A 7,676-nucleotide genomic window follows, 5' to 3' on the forward strand; every position below is an offset into this window, starting at 1 on the left:
TCAGTGGAGCTGGACACCTGGCTATCCTTGAACTCTGTCTTAACAGGCTCAGTACTGGGCAGAGCACAAGCAGCAATGTTAGCAAAAAGGTATTTTTAGTTGTTTTCACTTGAAGTCAAAATGAGGATCTTGACTTCCCAGTTGGTGAAATTAAATTTCTCTCTCTTGCAGAAAAAAAAAAAGAAAAAATAGTACCTTATTTGGTAAGCGAAAGTTCAGATGGAAGTATCTGGCTTTATTATGGAAAGAATGAGAAGTAGATGAGTAAGGATTTTGTCACAGGGAGGGAGATGCAGAGTCTTTTGTGCCTGGTGGTTTATTGCAGGCTGTAATGGCATCAGGATGACGTTACTAGGGAGCCTCCACACAATGAAATAATTTACTGTCATCTCTTATATCCTGTTAGCACAGCAATGTAGTCTCCATAGACCTACTCCTCAAACAGTTTTGATAGCCAAATTTTATCAGTAATGTCACAGATGTCATAGCCTTACCTAAAAAAAACCTCTGAACTTGACACAATTGTCAGTTTATTCACACAAAATTATTGTGAACTGATAATGTCCTTTGAAAAGATCACTGTACAGACAGATTTGCTGAAGTCCTTCACTTCCACTCCCAGGTCCCATTGCTGGCAGCCCCTCCAGTCCCTAATGCTGTACAAAGCTACAGCTTCTCCTCAGCTCCCCTGAATCCAGGGAGAAGGAGCAGAGCTGAGCAGTTCCAAGGGTCTGGTGGCCTCACTGGTGGCTCCCTGCAGCAGCCCACCCTTCCCCAGCTGGGCTCAGTGGTCCAACATTGGCACAGACCCATTGTGAGTCCCCATGTGACAGATGATGCCACACTGGGGCTGTGTCTCTGTGCTTCCCACTGCCCAGAACTGTGGGCACTGCTGGATAAGAGAGTAACAAACCACGGCAGATACCATTTGCACAGCTCATTGGCTCCTTTCCTCAGAGAGCTGCATGTCCTCAGGTTGGCATCACATTGCTCAGGCTGCTCAAAGGCCTTCTTGGCCTTGAGAAGAGTTGCATTCAGCGAAGAAAGAACATAACGATGGAGTAACAAATTTTTTACTGAAGAGTTTCCTGTCTCTGCTCTGCTCACATCTGGTTAATTTTCTGACAAGAATTACATCTTTACTCTTTTACAACACACAGCCAGCACAGCTGTAAGGGAGTGAGCTGCTCACCATACTGCCCTTTGTATTATCAGCACTATTATTAGCTTTAATGAAGCTGTTAAATCTGTTTTACTGAAGATGCATGAACCTGAAAGGACTTTTAATTTCATAACCCAGGGCGAGTGTGATGAACTGACACTTGCAAGAAAATGCAGAACAGTCTTGGCTTGTAAATTAAACAAAACTGAAACAGAATTAGTCACAATAAACTGTACTTTAAGACCCACTTTTCAGAGTACGTTAGCGTTTTAAGAATGATATTAAAAGATATAATAAGACATAATAAAATGTCTTTTATAGGGTAGTATAAAGATTTAAAGAACCTTTGAATTCTGTTTTCAATGAAGACGTATTAAGTAAATGCTGCTGTATTCTCTAGAGCTACACAATTCTTGTAATCTTTTCTTCAGATACCTTTGGCTAATTCATAATTCAAAATGTTACTCATTTCTCTTCCTGTCTGTGTGTCATATAAAGATGTGCATCCAATATGTTGTCTGTGGATCTCTTACACTATACACATCCCACTTCCTGTTATGTATACATTCCTTTAGAGGGATATGATTTATTTCTTTAAGCCCATTCCCATCTTAAAATGTCAGACGCTTCCTGTACTTATATACAAAGATGTTTAAGCTCCCAAAGGTACTGAAGTTCAACAAAATTCTATCTGTGGATAGTATGAACTTAACAGTGAATCTTTGGGAAATACACAATTCCACCTACTTTCCTCAGCTCTACAGCATAACTTGATTTTGCAACTATTTAACACTTCAGTCATCAAGAAGATCAAACAGAGGCATGGTTTTGAAGAACAAAGGACCTAAACTGAACTCCTGAAAGGTTTACTCTTCTTCAAGTAGAAGCATTGATTCTCAAGGGTTATCACTGGTGCCACACAGGAACTCGTCAAGATTAGGAAAATGGAAATTCAAGGCTACCCTTTATCTCTTTCCATTATCTGAATCTTGCTATCTTTTGTAAATAAGACCTTTTTCCTCCAAATAACTTACTTATAAAGCTTTTTTTTTTTTTTTGGTACATAAGGAAAGTACCATTATTACTTTACTGAGTTTCACGTTGGTTTGTTAACAGCAAACCCAAACTGTATTAACTGACGTGGTCAGACCACAATCACTTGCCTATCACTGGATTCTCCAGCAGATTTCACCAGCTAAAAAGTAAACTTGTTTCTTTTACTCTATTTTAAAAACACTGGATTATGTAGAATCATTCCTTTAAGGAAAGATTACCAAATTACAGTCTAACTTTGCGTAATATTGCTCAAATATTAAAGCCCTTGGCAAAGAAGAACTGCACTAACCTGCTTCAGTTCTCTGGAAGAACTGTGCCTCTCACCTTATCTCCTGCAGTCTTAATGCCACAAAGTCGTACTAAATATAAAGGTACCCTCAAAAGCCTGAGCTAGAGCAGCAAAGAGAATGGCTTGAGCAGAACAGGGAACTGCACAAGCGGAACAGGGAACCTGTGCAACATTACACTGCTGTGGGGTGGACGTGGAGGCACACGGGGTGGGGAGACTGTGGTGGTCAGGGAGAGGGCATGTTTGGAGGTGTGGACTGGTACTGAAATGAATGGGGTCTTTCTAGTTCACCCACAAAGGTGCCTAAGTCCTGTATTCTAGCTAACAGAATATTTGTGGTATTTGCCACCTCATAAAAACTACCACTGGCTTCTTCAGGTTGACTCATATGAAAAGAAGAAAGAAGAAAGAAGCAACATCCTTTCTAAGGACAGCTAATGCTTCAGAGAGAGAAATGTATCACACAACTGTTCTTCTCTAAGGAGCAGCAGCATTTTTCAGTGAGGTTACCCAAACTCAGTATGCCTACATTGTAAGAGCAATTAGGCCGTAATTTCAGCTGAGCATTTGAAGTCTTGAGTACACAGGGAAATTGACCCAAATAACTATTAGGTACTAGTCCTGGCTAGTAATAAATGCTCTGAAGGCCAAAGGAAGGCATTAGCAGCACTTGTGCAACTCCCTTAACAGGGTGTACGCATGTAACTAATTGGAAACCAGTAAACAATCCTGGTATTGAAGCACAAAGCAGATAATCTCACTCACACTACTCCAGTCATTTTCTTCTCATGTGGCTGACTGGAATAAAACTGCTAAAATACTGTTTCCCTCATGCAGAAAAAGATCTAGGGGATATAATAGATCACAAGCTGATTAGGAGTTAACAGTGTCAAGCCATTGTGAAAAAGGCAAACACTGCACTAAGCCGTGCAAACAGGAGTATGGCTTGCAAGACATGGGAAGTAATCCTGCTCTGGTCCAGCCCCAGCAGGAGCACCGGGACTGGTGCTGGGGCTTATTCTCCAGCAGAGATGCAAAGTGCCCAGAGAGCATCCAGAAGAGAGCCAGGAGAATAAACAAAGGTCTGCAACATCACTGAACAAATCAGATGTCCATAACCTAAACAAGAGCATGGGATGGGAGGGAAATGCAACAGCAATTTGCAAATACATAAAATCATAAATTCATAAAGGGAATGACTTGTTTTCTGCGTGCAGGCTGGGTAAGGACTAACGGATTTGTGATGGAATTTGCAAGCCTTCTCAGGCAAAGAGAGGGTTAACACAGGCATTAGCAAGAAAGCAGCTGAGAAGGCACACAGCTGCAGGGGATAAAGCCACTGGGAGAGGGCTATCAGGGGACCCCTGAAGGAGGGGACTGAGCAGCCTCTTAGGGTGGAGATACAGGCTGAAGGGATGGGGGCCTGTGTCCTTTCTAAGAGATTCTGGTCTTATCTTTGGCAGGTTACTGGCCTCCTTGTTTGTATTTAGTCAGGGTGTTTGATTATAAAATCTTGCTTTAGGCCTGCAAAAAGGCAGGGTAGGGTGCTAAGCATCTTGTTGTTTTCTTTTTAATAGCCCAGCAAAACTTTTCACATCTGGTCTAAAATGCAAAGTGCCAAATCTACTAAGGTAGGAGCAAAGTAGGATAATTCTTGCCAAAGATAAAATATTAAGATCCTGTTACTAACAGAGGATTCAAAGTGAGGAGCTGTACCTTGGGAGCTGAACACTGCGGAGGGAGAGAGTGAGCAAAAAGCACCTGTATAAAAGGGATAAGCTATGCTGTAGGCTCAGCCTCAACAGCTCTAAAACTGGGGAGATCACAGAAGTCTGCATCTTTTAGTCAGAGGGAAAAGATCTTAGCCTGCCAAATTTGAGGGGGCTTGACAAATGCTGCAATATCTAAGCTGGATATTAAGAATTTTTTTCTATGGGCAAAGATAGCAAGGACTGCAATAAAGTGGCTGAGGATGTTATGAAGCCTCACAGAGCAGTAGTGTTTGTCAGGAAGGATGGTGGGTGTTTGTGAGTTGACCCTGTCTCAGGATGGCAGGACTAGGTGAGCTTCTCAAGTCCCCTTCTGCTGTTTTGTACTAGAATGAGAAATATTGCCCCCCTCTTCTCTTGCCACTCAACTGTGACATTTTATGAAAATAACAGAGCATTTTTGGAAGCTCAAAGCATTCTTTGAATAGAAGTGGTTTCAGAACCTCCTCTGAGCTGAATTTTTCACCTACTCTGTTGAATGATCCTTTCAACGTAGTGTGCTCTGGAAATACTTCAGTACTAGAGCTTGTAGCTTCAGTGACCAATGTGTTAAAAGAACACTCTATACTCACTCATTCTGTCCTTCCAATAAAGATACAATCAAATTAAGTTGCCCACATGCTCTGCAACACAACAGATTTGGGGGTTTTATGCATTTTTACCACCCCAGTTACTGTTTGAGCTTTTCAAAAAGAAACTAAGCCCAAGACCACTTGGTTCAATAACCCCAATGATGGCCTACACAAGCAGTCCTGCTTTATCTTCTTCTAAGATAAAGTGAAATCAGCTGAGATCTGCCCTCACAAGTCAGTAAGTCCATCTTGCTCATGCTGTGAATCTGTCTCATTTTAGAAATGACAGTTAAATGTAAAAAACAAAACGAACTTTCTAGATATTATGTTTTTCCATTAAGACGAGGAAAATTTCTATTTGATAGCCAAAGCCTCCAGAATTTGCAAGTCTTAGGTTCATATTTGATTATTTTGTCAGAAATAAAACCTAAACATTAGTTTGATGAGAAATGTCTGAGTCTCTAATGCTTTTAGCTGTGAGAACTGCTTTGTGAGCTGCTCCCCACCACTGTGAAAAATCTTTTTAAGTAGAGCAACTGGAAGTAGAACGAGGACCAAACCATTTTTGCTTGCTTCTTAATGAGTTTGTTGTGACAGTGTTGGGAGATCTCCTTCCATTCTGACCCACATGAAAGCAGAATGGGCACTGAAACAGTTGACTATATTTTGGAAACTATTTAGTTTCCCAAGTTGCCCAAGGACACAGAAATGCCTGCTGGAATCTCAAAAGCCAGTAGGTAAGAACTTTCACAATGGATGTTAGCTGCCTAGGTTGCCCTGAAAATCCCACTGAATAGGTTCCACATGCTTGTGGGCTTTTAAATGTCTTTCCAAACCCACCCCAAACAAAAATCACATTCTAAGTAGAAATTTGAATTTAATCACTCTCTGTGGTCCGCTGCATAATATAACTTAGAAAACCTTTCTGGTGGGTTTGATTGGTTCTGTATTTTCCTCAGGGAAGGCAGCAAGGGCTTTGCTCTGCATTTTGCTTTGCTTAATGAGGTGTTGTCCCTGACTAGGACTTTTGTTTGGTTTAGGGTGAGTAAAGCAATACTCTGCTACACTTTCTTAGATAAAGCAAGGCATGCAGGCAACATAACAGCGCCAGCAGCCTTTGTCGCCAGAAACAGGAATGATCATATTTAACAGTGCTGTTCATGGAGAGATTAAACTCAGGCTGGACAGTGAGAAACTGTGCAGATAATTTGAAATAGATTCCGAGGGTGAATTACTGCTTGGCTGTCCTCCTCACCTCCTCAGTTCTCAGATTTGTGTGCCAACCAACATTTTAAGATAACTGCTCTGTTTGCTCCTTGAAATGTCTGGCTGTTTAACAGGCTCTTCAAATAAACAAGGGATAATCTCAGGATTTTGCTTAACAAAGATTGCTTTGTGCAAATTTTAAAAATTCTGAATAGGTTGTTGTACAGGGCCTGGTCCTGCAATCCCTTTTAGCTGTGAATACTTTCAAGGGAGTAAGTGGTTGCACAACCATAGTTTCAGCTAGTAAATGATCAATAATACTTTCCAGTATATTCTGAAATGCCTTCTAGTATCTGAAGGGGCCTACAGGAAAGCTGGAGAGGGACTCTTTGTCAGGAACTGCAGTGATGGGACAAGGAGTAATGGGTACAAGTTGAAAGACGGGAAATTCAGGTTAGGTATTAGGAAGAAATTTTTTACTGTGTGGTTGGTGAGGCCCTGGCACAGGGTGCCCAGAGCAGCTGTGGCTGCCCCTGGATCCCTGGCAATGTCCAAGGCCAGGCTGGACACTGGGGCTTGGAGCAGCCTGGGACAGTGGGAGGTGTCCCTGCCCATGGCAGGGGGTGGAATTGCATGATCTTTAAGGTCCATTCCATTCCAACCCAACCCCTTACCATTCCATGATTCTATGATAATGGCATCATTACCACCAGCAATTTTCCCTTTTTAAAGGTTATTAAACCCCTTTTTTATTAAAAAAGCACTGAACACAGTAGTTCAGACCAAGAAAAGCCCAGACTGGAGAGATTAGAGAACACGGGCTTCACCATTATCATTCTCCAGGAATATGTACGATGAACAACTCCAAAGTGAAAAATTTGTTCAATTTCCACAAATTTCAGATCAAGCAGGCTACTACCTGCCCCCATACCTCAGTGTGGGAAATAACTTTGAAAAAGCATTTTAACACTGCTTTGCAGGATTGATCTTAGAGAACAGGTGGGGAAGCGCAGGCAGCATCTATTGAGGAATCAGTGTGAGAGGGAAGATGTGTACTAATGTCTTTACAAACAATTCTTTGGGTGAGGGTATGGGGGTTAACGCCCTTGAAATGGATCTTAAGGTCTTTATTAACTTCAAGCAGCAGGTTTGCTACAGAGCCCAGACCGCTTGAAACAGACAAATGGGTCTGCACAAACCCGAATTTCTGAACTTTGGGCTAAAATGACAGCTTCAGGGGGGGATATGTGGTAGGCGATTCGGGAAGGCTGTACCTTCCTAGTACCTCAGCCAAGGGGGAAAGGAAGAGAGCAGCATGCGGCCGGGAGTTTAGGATAAAAGGAGGCTGCATCCTCCAACACCTCGAGAGAGAAAAGCCCGCTGGCATGTGCCCCAGGGGACTCTCTCCCTTTATTGGAATAAAGTCGCAGGACTCCTCTGTCTCCTTTGCTCCAACACCTCGAGAGAGAGAGAAAAGCCCGCAGGCATGTGCCGCAGTGGACTCTCTCCCTTTATTGGAATAAAGTCGCAGGACTCCTCTGTCTCCTTTGTGGACGCTGGCTTTTCATGGCGTGATCTTCCGTTCAGGTGTCTCTTCCAGCCTGGTGCAGCAGGGGCAGCAG

This window comes from Corvus brachyrhynchos, unplaced genomic scaffold (assembly GCF_000691975.1).
Source record: "Corvus brachyrhynchos isolate BGI_N302 unplaced genomic scaffold, ASM69197v1 scaffold148, whole genome shotgun sequence".
In the NCBI taxonomy this organism is placed as follows: domain Eukaryota; kingdom Metazoa; phylum Chordata; class Aves; order Passeriformes; family Corvidae; genus Corvus; species Corvus brachyrhynchos.